Here is a 14,979-nt window from a genome sequence, read left to right on the forward strand (position 1 = left end):
TCAGATGTTCAAGGACATCGAAATGATGCCCACAATTCAAAGTGAGACAGTATAATAACAGACTGGCTTTTATTTACCATTCAATATGTCCATGTTAGAAAAAATTCACATACTTGAAATAATGTATAGAGTAAAATTGCACAGTTCATTGAAATAAATTTCACTCTTTGCTAAATCTGTTTGTGTCCCCCAAGTCTAGATGCTTAGACTTCGAATATTCTCTATGCAGGTGCTAGGAGACAATGCTTCTATAGCACAAATTAACATTTCAGTAGAAATGTCCCCTCAGATTCATTTTTATATAATGAATAAAAAGAATAAATGTTATTTAACTGGTTCTTAAGCTTCTAAAATTGGCAAGTGACTAATGCATTATTTTTTAAACGCTAAGACCAGGAAAGAACACATAATTCTGAAATATCCTTGAGTATATACTCTAAGCTGTAACATCTAGTTGATTAATATTCCCATGGTCTGCTGAGCAAGGCTATTTGGCTAAAAACAATTTAAGCTTCTTCTTTTTTTTTTTTTATTACTGTCTACAATGCAGATGCTCCGTCCTAAATTTATTTCTAAATACATTCTAAACTGGGATCTTGGTTTGTGTATGGGTGCAAGGGTTCGTGGATACGGTCATTCCTGCACAAATTTGTTCTATGGCTCTCATGAGTTCCACGGGTCATATTCTCCAATTTTACGTATGCAATCTAAGAGAAGAAGTCATATTGTTGATGCACATATATTGATATGTAGCCCATAAATAATATGAAAGTACATTAGACTAAATATCCATGTACTCGGCTAGTAAAATTTAATTTTCCCAACTCACACGACTCTGGAGGGAATTCTGTTGCCCCAAATATCCTCATTGCATCAATAACTATGTACATCGTAACCCTTTGGTGGAGGAAACAAACTGAGCTGATCCAGTACCCAGTTTAAGTCCTGCTCAAGGTCTGAAAAATTAACATGCATTTTCCTAAGCCCTTAAAGGGAATTGATGAGCAGTTTTATTGTGCCCCTCAGATAGTGACAAAGACACAAATTGTAACAATGTATCAATGAGATGTGTTTAATTCTTCTTGTACACCAGACCACAAACAATGCTGTTGTCCTTACTATCAGTGAACATGACTACTACATTACCTATTGTTCCCTTCCTTCCCCACACGTTCATTGGCCCTTTCAAACCGGTGGGATAAAAATTTACGCAGTTGAGTAAATCACGAGATAAATGTTCACATGTTCGATTAAGTGAATATGTTAACATTTCTGCTCATCACTACATGCAAGTAACTTCAGCATATCTAAGATAAAAAACACTGTGCCCCACTTAATAAGCTGTAATGCACTCCAGGCAGGTAAAATATATGTTGAATCTTACTTCTCCTGGAGACTAACAATTCATTTCATCCATGTCTTTACCTTTTCTGTCTCCTTCCCTCAGTTTTGAGCCTGCTGCTTTCTACTAAAAACACAAAACAACTGTATCTGAGCTGTTCAGTTCATCTCTGCTATCAACCTCTCCTCCTTCCCTCTGAAATGGCTGATGTAAACAAGTCCTTATCTGTAATTTGGTAGCAACTTTTGCAAAGTTGCAGATAAAGCCTGCCAGGGACTTGTTTACATCAGCTGCATCAGAAGGGAGGGGAGAGACTGAGAGAAAAGCTCACACAGTGTCACCAGCAGAAACCAGCAGCTAACAACTGAGAGAAGGAGACTGAAAAGATAATGACATGTATGGAATGAATTGTTAGTCTCCAGGAAGAGGGGTGATTCAACATATTTTACCTAACCAGACAATCCCTTTTATGAGGTATGCATTGTGCCCCATTAATTCACTGTGCACCTCCTTAATGTCCCATGCCCCCCATAATGTCAAATAAAACACTGTGCCCCCTTGTAGAGTATTTCATACTCACCTGTCCTGCTCCTGCACTGTCCTCGGCAGATGCTGCTCTAAGCTTTTGGGTGCAAAGCAGAAGAGCAGAGAAGCTTAAGGGGCTCCTTATGCCACAAATTCCCAGCACACACCAAACCTCTGAACAGCAGAGGGCACTTGTTCCTCTTCCTTCACACACCCCTGCATGAAAGCTCTGTATTAATGAGGTTGCACACATTATTAAAGCACTGTCCATTTTGTGACATATTCCTTTTAGGGCTAAGATATTGCAGGGCTGCATGATGCTGAAACAAACATCTTAAGAATCAGTGCATGAAAACCGTCTCATTCCTTCTTGGATAGGGGTAGGTTTCTGTGACATTTTTCAAAAAAATGTTCAATGAAAAATATTGTTCAAAAAAGAAATGTCATGGTGTATTTATTACAGAGCTCACAAGGAGGGTACCAATATCTCAAAATTACAAGTCAATTCTTTGACACGGTGACACAATCCATTAGTCATCCATCGAATTGATCATTTTTGCAGAGTAAAGCAATATGATATTTAATTTAAAGTGTATTTGCTCACATCACTAAATGACCTTTAGTAATATACCATAATAAAACAAGATATTGCTTATTGATGGATTGGAAAATCGACTTGTATAAAATCGTAAGTCATGTAATATATTATTATTATTATTATTATTATTATTATTATTATTATTATTATTATTATTAATAATAATAATAATAATATCAATTCTAACAAATAATAAAAATAATAAAGAGAGACTCACTCACTCATATAGCTACAGAGCGGGGAGACTAACCATGCCATAATGGACCTTGCTTTCTGTGCAGCAGCACTGTCATATAAAAGGGCCTTCCCCAAACTGTTGCAACAAAGGTGGAAGCATACAATAGCTCAAAATGTCTGATAAGTGGAAGCTTTAGAATTTCCCTTTATTGGAACTAAGGGACCTAGGTGAATCCTTGAAAAACAACCCCAGTATTATTCTTTCACTCAGGGGCGTAACTAGGTTTCGTGGGGCCTCATACCAAAAAATTGTAAGAGCCCCCATTCCCCTACGCACAACACAAGACACTGCATATACAGTGTATATAAAGGCTCTTGGTTGTGGCCAAAAACGAAAATCTCTGGCTGCAACCACAAGAGTGACTGGCAGAGCAGAGAGCCAATGGCTGCTTGCTCTGTCAGTCCACTGTATTTAACTAGGAGCCCTTATGATTAAATACATAGGTGCAGGAGCAGACTACCTTTTGCTTAACCCCTTATGTACTGCAGTGTGTAAGTTACCCAAAGTCCAGAAGACTAGGAGATTTCTGCTTTACTGCTGGTGTCCCTAACCTCTGCACGGAGCTCTCACATTTTCCTGCTTGATTGCGGCAGCTGAGAACAGAGGTCAGGGGTTATCAGAGCAGTCTTCTGCTTGTTAACCCTTTTTTGTGTTGCAGCATATAAGTAAACATTGGGTCACTTACACACTGCAGTACGTAAGGGGTTAAGCAGAAGGACACAGGAGGCTATTATCTTTCCTGTGCATCCCCAGGGCCCCCCTCCCCCACGGGCCTCATAGCAGCTGCCTACCCTGCCTCTTTGGTAGCTACGCCACTGCCTCCACTACTAAACCTTATAGTTTTTACTAAGCAGTCCAAAGCAGACTCCTCCATCAGACTGTTAGATAGAGAGTAGAGATGAGTGAACCTTGAGCACACTGGTAAACATGAATACAACCATAGGCAGAATTCTGTAGGGCTGCATCCAACTTCTTCATCCACCAGTAATCAAATGATTACCACATGCTCAGGTTTAGAAAAACCTGAGAGTGCTCAACGTTTTCTCATTTCTAAGGGCCCATTCACAGTAAGGAATCTGTGTGGATGACCTCCAGCTGATTCTGTGCACTCACCCCCCCCTCCTCGCTCCCACCTCCCACTTGAAGATCTGGCCGTCCCACAGGCTTCTTTCTATTCAGGCAGATTCTGCCGTCCACCCATAAAAGTATTGGCATGTCAATTCTTTGGGCAGATGGCGGAATCTGCCTGAGCATAGAATGAAGCCTATGGGACCGCCAGATGTTCAAGCAGGAGCGCACTCGGAATCTGCTGGAAGTTATCCAAGCGGATTACGTAGTGTGAACAGGCCCTTGTAGAGAAGCATGAGTCATCAATCCAAAGAAAGTGGCTTCTGAGTGCCAGAGTAACCCATGCCATAAAGCTGTCGGTGCATATTTTTGTACTAATATTAATGCCAGAAGAGGTTTGAAACTCTACAGTCTGAATTATGGATCTCAGCATTTGGTGACCCTGATCTGTAACTTAAAGTGGTCTGCAAGTTGCTGTGCTTCCTAAACACTTTCACCTTTATATGTTATCACCCTGCCTGTCCAATCCCAGCACAATATCCACTCTGATCTTCCACAATATAGTGCTTGTAAAAATGCACTGAATAAGCTGAAGCTAACCTGGACTGATGATTTACACAGTATACTTCTGTAGAATGCATGTGGAGGCGGAGGGGCAGGCTTTGACTGGCCCACAGGGGAGCAGGGGAATCCCCTGGTGGGCCCTAAAAAAGTAAATAGAGAAAATTAAAAAAAAAAATTAGACTAAACAGTCTAAAAATGCACCATATTTAGATCCCGTTCACACCAGGTTTTTACTCTTTTTGTTCCCTGACAAATCCCTCTTCATATAGTTATGATGGATGCCGCTTTATACCATCTGTTCTACATAGACTCCCAAAATTCACACTGCAATACCTAAGGTTATGACTCATAGATGATCGTGATTTGTCTAGAATGTGGAACACGTCTAGATTTTCTGTTTCTCTAAAAAAATCAGGACATATTGCCCGGTTTTATTCTGTAAAAACATAAAACACTACTACTCTCCACGTGACCATAATACATTATTATTATGCTGCATACATAGAAGACCACAACCCCAAAACATGACCATAATCTATTTTTATTATACTCTCTGCATAGATCACCACAACCCCCAACATAGCCCGACCACTGGATTAAAGCATAATACAACTTCTATAATACTGTATACCTACAACACTGCAACCCCCAACATGACCATAATCTATTTCTATTATACCCTCTGCATTGAAGACCACAACCCCAACATAACTGGACTGGATAAGAGCAAAATACAATTCTTTAATTGGTTATAGATAAAGAAATATAACCCCCATCATGACCATAATGAGCCTGCTCCATAGGACCCTACCCCATTACCCACATGTATGTACATAGGAAGGCAGGAAGAAGGTCTAGGTTCACAACAACCTGGCTGCCTTCCAACAAAAACAGTGTCACACCTGAAGTGGTACTGCAGCAAAAAGATTTTCCTTCAAATCAACTGGTGTCAGAAAGTTATAAAGATTTATCATTTACTTTTATTACAAACCCTCAAGCCATCCAGTACTTATAAGCTGCTGTATATCCTGCAGGAAGTGGTGTATTCTTTCCAGTCTGACACAGTGCTCTATCCTGCCACCTCTGTCCATGTCAGGAACTTGCATGAATAGTTACTGACATGGACAAAGGTGACAGCAGAGATCACTATGTCAGAATGGAAAGAATACACCACTTCCTGCAGGATATACAGCAGCTGATAAGTACTGGAGATTTTTTTAATGTCTGGCACCAGTTGATTTAAAAGATTTTTTTTTTTTTTTTTTTTTTTGCTGGAGTACCTATTTAATACTGTGGACTATATTTTACTTTTAAACAGCTAGACAACCCCTTTTGTACAGTCAATGCAGTTTCTCCAGTGATCACTGATTTCCTATGAAAGTCTGGGAAATGTAGTGTTACATGCCACCCATACTGCTTGTCTTTACTCTGGAGGATTTCCAGGTAGGGATCGTCTCCTTCTCTATTCATTTCACCAGCTTTATGTATAATACTCTTTGGCCGCCAGATTATCAGCAGTCTCCTTCATGTTGCAAATCGGCTGTGTAAGGCTATGTTCACACTACGTATCTTTCCGGCCGTAGTGCGAACCACGAATATACGCACGTAGTTTTGAGGTTGATGCGTTTGCTTACGCTATACGATATACGCCCGCACAATGCACACTACGTATGAGCTTACGGCCGGATCGTATACGGCGCCGTGAAAAATGAAGAAGACCATTGTAAATGTTCCAACTCATGGCCGTGGATTTCCATGCGGTCCCGTACGAAGTACTTATTTCAGCCAAATTGAACGTGATTTTTAGATCCAAAAGGTTCTGTGTGGTTTATTGGGCTGGTCGAAGATTTCCAAGTAAATGACCTGTTTCAGATCGCTTTGAAACAAGCTAGGGAAGCATAACTGTACTACGGGCGTATGTTCGCGGTTCACCCGCATGTTCGCAATCCGGCCGCAAGTCTATTTTTCCCATGGCCGTACTTTCAGCCGCACATGTACGGCTGCGTACAAACTACGGCCGGACTCATACGTAGTGTGAACATAGCCTTTAACTGTATACCAGTGGATTCTTAACTGAGAGGCAGGAAATGCTGGGAATTGTAGTGTATAGAAATGTCTGTGAACCACAAGTGTCCCTCTAAAAATTTGGGAAGTATGGAGAAAGGGCTGACTGCAAAGCATTATGGGGAAGCTTAATGTCATGTGCTTTCAGTCATCATCACCCTTATAAGCTTTACAGCAATGGAGACAAAACACGGTCTGATTTGCCCATAGCAACCAATCCCAGCTCACCTTTTATACCTTAACAAGCTCTTATGAAATTAAAGCTGAGCTTTGATTGGTTGTTATGGACAAGTTAGACTGTCTAAGTTGCTCATGCCAACCAATCACAGTTCAGCTTTTATTTTACCAGAGTAATTTGAGAAACGAAAGCTGAGCTGTGATTGGTTGCTAGGGGCCACATCAAACCATATTATTTAGTGTTCTTAGTGTGGCCTAACCATAAGCTGTTTGCTTGGTAACAGGTGTGTTTAGTGACCTCTGCAGTAAAGTGCATCGCCAGTCATTAATGCGTTAAGGCTTCAGATGTGTTTACCTGCTGTGACCACGGCAACCGTACACTGTGATGACAAGGGCTTATGTCATAAAGAAGGTTCCATAAAGCAATGGACTGCGCCCTGATCAGTGCCATCTTGGATGCGCCAGAGGACCTTGAGCTTGACTACTTTATTCCCCCTAGCCTTGATATAATTTGGAGGTTCTAGCAGGGGAAAAGGTGTGTTCTGCGTTAGACTACCCCTTCATGAAGTCTCTACCTTCTTGAGAAGTGGACCTGGATCTGTGAGGAAGAAAAGATATATCTGGCTAACCATCAACTAGGTGACAGATATTGCAGCCAGATTCTCTCACATGCAGTTTATTATATTTATAGTATGGAATTACCCTCTAAGCCCAGGGAAGGGGCAACTCTCTAGCCATGGCTCCCCTGAGGTTTTCCCCACAAGGGGTTTTTCCTCGCCTTAGTGCTGGAGAGTGACTCTTTGTGAGTCTGGAATCTGCCATTTTCAGTGTCATGTAATTTTAAATAAAATTGGGACCCTTTGACACCTGATTACAATGTGTTGTGTCTTTATTTTTTTATATTCTTTGGTTTAACCAATCATAGCAACACGGACACCACCATTAATATACATCATATATACACAACCCAGTGGCTCTTCTGTGTGTGAGCAGCATCTGGGCCAAGGCAAAGTATTGCACACACACACATCCAGGTGTGGCCTAGGTAACTGACCCCCTCTCCCCCAATCCACAGGATAGGGAATATCAAGCTGATCGGTGGGAGTCCCAGTGGTCATGAGAATGTGGGGAATGTGTCCCCCAATTAAACAGAGGGGATGGTGCTCCATTAAAGGGGTTATCCAGTGCTACAAAAACATGGCCACTTTCTTTCAGAGACGGCCCCTATCATGTCTCCAGCTTGGGCGGGGTTTTGCTGGCATATGGCATATGACATTTTTGGAGGTCAAACCAGATGTTAGCTACCCCTTAGTAGGCCCCTGTTTAGCAGCTCCATGATGACATATAATCCCCTTGCACTGCTGCTCATGCCTTTCACCCAGTTACTCACTGCCTCTATATAGTAACCTGGGGTTTCATTCCATTATACAGAGGTAGGGAGCGACTGGGGGTGACAGGCAGTAGCATGTAGTGTGCAGAATTAATGCAGTCCCTCTGCCCTGGGATCCTTCCCCACCCTCTTCCTTTCAGACTGCCTCAATCTGTTCTATGTGCTGCTGCTTGCAGTCGGGACACAGGAGGAAAGGAGGGAGAGGGGCTTCAGCCTGCATAATGTTGCCTTGGAGCAGCAGATCTGACAGCATGTGAGCTGTACCTGGTGATTTCCTGTACCAGAGGTAAATCTGTAAACATGAAGTTGCAGCCCTTGTTTAAACGTTATACATTACCTGTCCAGGTTGCAGGGTTCCTCTTCCTCTGTGCTTCTCCCCTAATGTCAGAGCACTCCAGCTTCAGAGTGGCCTGTCTCAGCTGACAGGCCACTTAGCCAATCACTGGCCGCGGCGGTCCCGGCCTGTGATTGGCTGAGTGGTCTGTCAGCTGACAGGTCACTCTGAAGCTGGAGCGTGAGGACCCAGGGAGAAGCACAGAGGAAGAGGAGCCCTGCAATCTGGACAGGTATGACAATTATAGGTCTGAACCTATATCAACGATCAGCCGATGACAACGATCATTGGCTGATCGTTGTCTTTATTACACAGAACGATAATCGGCCGAATCAGGCCGATTCGGCCGATTATAGTTCCGTGTAATAGTACCCTTACAGAGAAGAAAGACATCTGATGGACACATTGAGCTGTGAATCTCTGTACTGGCTGGGACTTCATGTGTTTTGTCTCTTTTTTAAGCCAACACAAGACTAAAAAGCTGAACCTGAATTTCTGGTAAGTATAGCTTTGGTAGGAGTAGAACAGTGTTCAGATAGAGCTCAGACAAACAGAAAACTGAATAAGTCCTAATTCACAGACAAAAGCAAAGTGTTGGCCGTACTTTACAAGCTGAGGATTGCACCAAGGTCCCAACAGGAAAAGTCATAACAGGTACCCTTTAAGATTTTTTGTAGGCATTGTATGCACAGGCCTTGGGTTGGCATTCTTGGGCTCATGTGAGTTTTTTATGTGCAGAAACAAGTTTACTGTACTTTTAAAAGTTTAAAACAATGGCAGAATTGATTTTTTTAACTGTTCTTTGCGTCGTATAAATGACAATGTTAACATTTAAAGAAGAAAAAATATTATTTGTGTCAGGATAGACAAAACAGCATACACAAACAAGGACAGTGAGCCCTGACTGACTCGTCCCATCCACTTTCCCTGCCTACTTGCCTCAATGACCCTAAACAGCCGCAGACAACAACAAAGGCGTTCCCTACTCTTGATATGTGGAACACAAAACACTGACAGCCCAGCTCTGATCCCAGCACCAAGCTCAGCTGTGCAAATCTAGCAGTGCAGTGACCCCTGCACTGCCCAAAGACTGACAGGCAAGGCGGGTGTTTTTCAGACACAATTCAGACAGAGAAAAAACACAGACAGAAACTTAACGCTTCCTTGGCTGCCCGGAGCGCAAAGTTACATTCCTAACATTCCTGTTGTTTCTGTGTCACCATATACTGAGCGCCCAAGACCTTTTTTTTTCTTTTTTTTCTTTTTTTTTTTTTTAACTAACCAAGAGTGCATGTGTGTTTTTTAACAGAGGCTTTACTTTTCAGGACAGGTTGACCTTTTTAGTGGTACTATTTTGGGTACATCAAATATTTTGATAGCTTTTTACTTATTTTTAGGGAACAAGGATAAACAAAAACCTACAATTTTGATGCTTGGTATTTATTTTTTCTTTGTACAGTATAAGGCTATGTTCACACTACATAAAAGTACGGCATCAGAGCTCTGCGGCCGGAAAGATCATCCGGCCGGTACTGCAGTGTGCACATAGCCTAAATAAAATGTTACTTACTCTTTTTTTTGCTTATTTGACCATGCAGGTTAAATAATGTGATAGGTTCATTGACCAGGTCACTTGAATATGTTACAATTTTTTTTTTTCTAAAAAGGGGGAATGTATATTTTTATTTTAACTTTTTTGTACTTTATTTTTACTTTATTTTATTTTTCCACCAGGGGATCAGAGGCCGTTCTCAAGTCTCTGGTTGCCATGGCAAGCATCTGTACCCCGTAATCACTTTCCAGCGTCCTAATGAAGCACAGATGGAGTCCTCTCCCTCTGTCACCCTCTTATATGCTACAGTTGCACTTACAAGGTGTAGATGAAAGTGAAGTACTGTAAATGGTGGTTAGATTCATGTTAGAAATAGACTATTGCTAATATGAAATTTAGAACTGAAATTGGAGAGAGGAATTTTGGAGACGTGACTGCAGTCATTTGAACACAGTGACAGTGCCCCATTGGATAACATCGATGTGGCATTAGATCTGTATATGTATGCAAAATCCCAAGGTGTTCAGGCGTTTGCATTAGTGTAACATTATAATTGATATGTGTGCTGTTGTGCAACTGACGCATAAATTCCAATAAAAGAGCTTCATGTGAAAGAGTCTGAGCTATAGTGGGACCTGAAGCAAGGGTGTATTATAGGAAACTGAAGCAATTCCCATGGCACCCTTAGAGATAGGGATCTTAGTCCTGGTTAGACAAATGCTGTGTCCCCTAGTAGGTGTCCACTGTATAGCAGGTATAAGTTGGTAATGTGTGTATATATATATGCTCTGGGGCTGAAGCTTGTAGTATGCTGCTCCCACCACCAAGTGTCACTGTATTACTGTCCTGATATTTCATGGTTGAAGTAGTAAAATGTAAGGGGTGAGCTGTGAAATCACATTTTTTATTATTCTATGCCTCTCTATGATGTGTATTCTGTAGCCAATCTTGGTAATTCCTTTTTAGTCATCCTGGCCAATCAGGCTATCCCAAGGAGTATATATACTGAGGTAATATTAGTTTGGGCATGTCTTTAGTTAAAGTATTGCGTGAGCAAGACTGAATTTGAGAGAGAGCCTACTGAGGAGTTTCTTCCAGGGCCAGGCTTGGAGGTCAGGACCCATCAGTGGGCCTTTATGAGGAATAGTTTTGTATTCCCGCTGTCAGTAACTTTCCTAGCTATGTCCGGCTAGTTCTCCACGCAGTGAGGCTGTGACAATTACTCTCCTCTTGATGATCACTCCAGGATTCAGTCAGTGGCTAGGTAAGGCCTAATCCTTAGGGGTCTGCACAAAGGTCTTTTATCTCCATGCGGTTAGATTGGTGATCTGCTTCCTGGGTCTGCCTCAGCCAATAGCATCGACCAGTAAAAGCAATCTAAAAGATTGCTTATAACAGTCCCCTATGGGACTTGAAAAGTGTAAAAAAAAAATGTTTTCCAAAATATTACAAGGCCCCTCTCCCAATAAAAGTTGAAATCATTCCCTTTCCCAATTTACCAATAAAAATATGTGCATGTGGAATTGTCGAAACTATTGAAGTATAATGATATTGTTCCCGTATGGTCAACAGCGTAAATGAAAAGAGTGGGGAAAAAACAGGATTACATTTTTTGTCATTTTACATATCAGAAAAAAATTTATAAAAAGAGATCAAAATCTCCCATCTGCACCAACATGCCAATAAAAACTGCAGACCCTACCGCAAATATGAGCCCCCAAACAGCCTCATAGGTGGAAAAATAAAATCTATGTCTCCTAGAAGGCGAGGATGAGAGATTTACCTTAGCATTACCTGGACATCCATGCATCAATGACCTTTGGTCATGAAGGCGTTAATTGACTTTATAATTACACAGTACAAATTATTTATAGCTGAAAATCAATGGGAAATGCGGTACGAACATTTAACTCTGGATTCTATTTTAATGAGAAAAATGCATTATCATACCCGCTGAAAAAAAAAATATGGCCTTACCTGCATCTAATGGTTATCTAATGGATTTTCACTTGACTATACTTAAAGAAACTCCTCTTGGAAAAAAATAAAGCTTTGTAGTGCCACTTGACATTATTCACCAAGGTTGGTTTTGCTAGTTTCTTTGGTTTTATAGATTTTTATGTCAGTTGTATTTAAGTAAGTTGTATACAAAGGCTGCATGTAGGAAAGTATGATTAATCATGGTGTTATATTGTCAGGTGTTTACTACAGTTGCATTTTTTTCAAGGTTTCTGACATTTTAAGTATATCCATTTGTAAGCATTTGCCTTTTAATAAATCTGTAACATGACAATGCTTTTGTTAGTAGTATACTGTCCATGTATTATGTTGTTAGTGATAGATTTGGTATATTGTTCTAAAATACTAATCCAAGCCTAGATCTTTTCTCACCCTGATTACTTTCGGATTTTACCTGCCTACATTCAAGGGCCTTTTGAAAAATGAAAGCTGGGATCTGACATAGGCTACATACCCTCATTGCCTCTAGACCAGTGATTTTCAACCTTTTTTGAGCCGCGGCACACTTTTTATTCTTAAAAAATCCCGGGGCACACCACCAACCAAAATGGCCCGAAATGACACTAAAACAGTACATATTATACATATAGTTAATAATATAGATTCTAAATGTATTTATACTCACTCAATGTTAAACCTGGGCCTGTTTTCTTCTCCCCCCTGTGCTTCCCTCCACCATACTTCTCCCCCCTACTTCTCTCCTGTGCTTCTCTCCACCATACTTCTCCACCCTGCTTCTCTCCCCCATGCTTCTCTCCTGTGCTTCTCTCCCCCATGCTTCTCTCCTGTGCTTCTCTCCACCATACTTCTCTCCACCATACTTCTCCCCCCTACTTCTCTCCTGTGCTTCTCTCCACCATACTTCTCCCCCTGCTTCTCTCCTGTGCTTCTCTCCCCCATGCTTCTCTCCTGTGCTTCTCTCCCCCATGCTTCTCCCCCCCCCCTGCTTCTCTCCACCAAACTTCTCTCCCCCCTGCTCCTCTCCGCTGTTTCTCTCCCCCCATCCCCATGTTTCTCTCCCCCATCCCCATGTTTCTCTCCCCCATCCCAATCCCATCCCATCCCATCCCAATACTCAACCATTTAAAGAGGCTTCAAACATGACTGAAGAATAATGCTGCTTTCTTCTGGAAACAACAGGTTATCCATGGCCAGTGTCTGGTATTGCCCCTTGAACGTATGCAGTTAAATATGTGTGTTATCTCTAGTAGTTCACATTCTTTGCATTATATTGTTGCATGTGAGGACAAATGGGAAAAGATCCCTTTGGTGATATACATTAGTAGATCTGATTACTGGTGGTGCACATGAGTCATTATGGATATATATACAGTATTAGGTCCGTCACTATGGGTTTACATGTTCACATCGATAGAGACAACTACAGTAGACATTTTAAAAGCAAGCAGGTCAGTGTTTTCTCAGTAGCTTGGCAAAGCATCACACATCAATAATTATATGTGAAAATGTGTCTCTTTCTAGAAATTATGGAGCCTCAAAACAGATATAATTTAATTCTTAGAAGCCCAGGTGGTCACAGATTAGATTTAATTAAGAGCTATTTCATCATTAAATCAGATGCTGTGTTAGGAGATGTTTTATAAAATTCTTCAATATGGACATAATACATTTTAGCTGAACATTTTATGTACAATTAAGAGATTTCGGTCAATTGCAATAGAATAAAATTTAACTTTTTCTCTGCCATGGCTGTGCCTGTGCCTTAACTTCATAGGGAAAGGATTTCTTAGTCAGAGATGTCACTTTCCTATTCTGGCTACTAAAGCCTATAATGGGCTCAAAATCATGGCTGGGAACTGGAATATCATAATCTATGGCTTAATTCATGTCCCACGCTATTAATGGTTTCCCAAGTACCCCAACCTATATGCAATGCTTATCACTATCCCAAGAACAAGAGCAGGGGTACTCTACAACTTTTAGTGAAGGTCCACTTACCGGGGTCTATTGTCCGAGATGAACATCAGTAGTAAACGTGTTGTTTTGTTAACGTTTCACAAAAGTTACTGAACTGTTTACATACAGAATTGATGCTTATTATTGGAAAAACTGGCTTTTTTCCCCTCTATCACCAGCCCCAATATAGTCCCCCTGTGTGCTCCCCCAGTAGTTAATTAGCCCCCCCTGTGCACTTCCCCAGTAATATATAGCCCCCCTGTGCACTCCCTCAGTACTATATAGCCCCCTGTGTGCTACCCAAGTAGTATATAGCCCCCTGTGCGCTTTCCCAGTAGTATATAGCTGCCATGTGTGCTCCCCCAGTAGTATATAGCCACCCGCTTTGTGCTCCCCAGTAGTACATAGACCCCCCTGTGTGCTCCCCCCACTTGTATAGAGACCCCCAGTGTGCGCCCCCTGTTTGTATAGAGACCCCCTGTGTGCACCCCCATTTGTATAGAGACCCCCTGTGTGCTCCCCCGTTTATAAAGAGACCCCCTGTGTGCTCCCCGGTTTATAAAGACCCCAGCTGTGTGCTCCCACTTCCATATAGCATATACATTAAAAAAACAAACACTTATATACTCACCTGGGTTTGGCGTCTCCTGGGTTTGGCGTCTCCTCTTCTCTTCACTCTTGTGGCCACACCGCAGCGGTCACAAGAGGCCGCTCTCCCCTTGTCCTGGCGCCAGCGCACTGACATCACTCGAGCGCCGACACCAGAGATGGAGAGCAGCCTATTGTGACCGCTGCGGCCAGAAGAGTGACTAAAAGGGAGGGAGCCAATAGCTCCCTCTCTGTTAGTGCTGCTCCTGCACGGTAACTATGATTGCTCGTTACGAACACTCATAGTTACTGTGCAAAGGGGAGTAGCGCTGCGGACTGGGTCCGCCTGTTGAGGACCCCTGAACTAGAGTCTTCCTCTTACAGTTATAGACCATTTTATGAGAAAACAGGCAGTTGTTCATCTACCCCCAATTCTTAGCATGGCTGCTCTTCAATTCAACAACCATGAAGTTTTCCAACAAAACCAGTCATATGTTGTCTAGGTTATTCCAAGGAATGTAAATGTATCCCCTTAAGGTGACCCAAAATCTGACCCCTTCAAACCACTTGTACCTTTAGATAGCTGCTTTTAATCCAAGATCT

Source organism: Dendropsophus ebraccatus, chromosome 9 (assembly GCF_027789765.1).
Source record: "Dendropsophus ebraccatus isolate aDenEbr1 chromosome 9, aDenEbr1.pat, whole genome shotgun sequence".
NCBI classification, from domain to species: domain Eukaryota; kingdom Metazoa; phylum Chordata; class Amphibia; order Anura; family Hylidae; genus Dendropsophus; species Dendropsophus ebraccatus.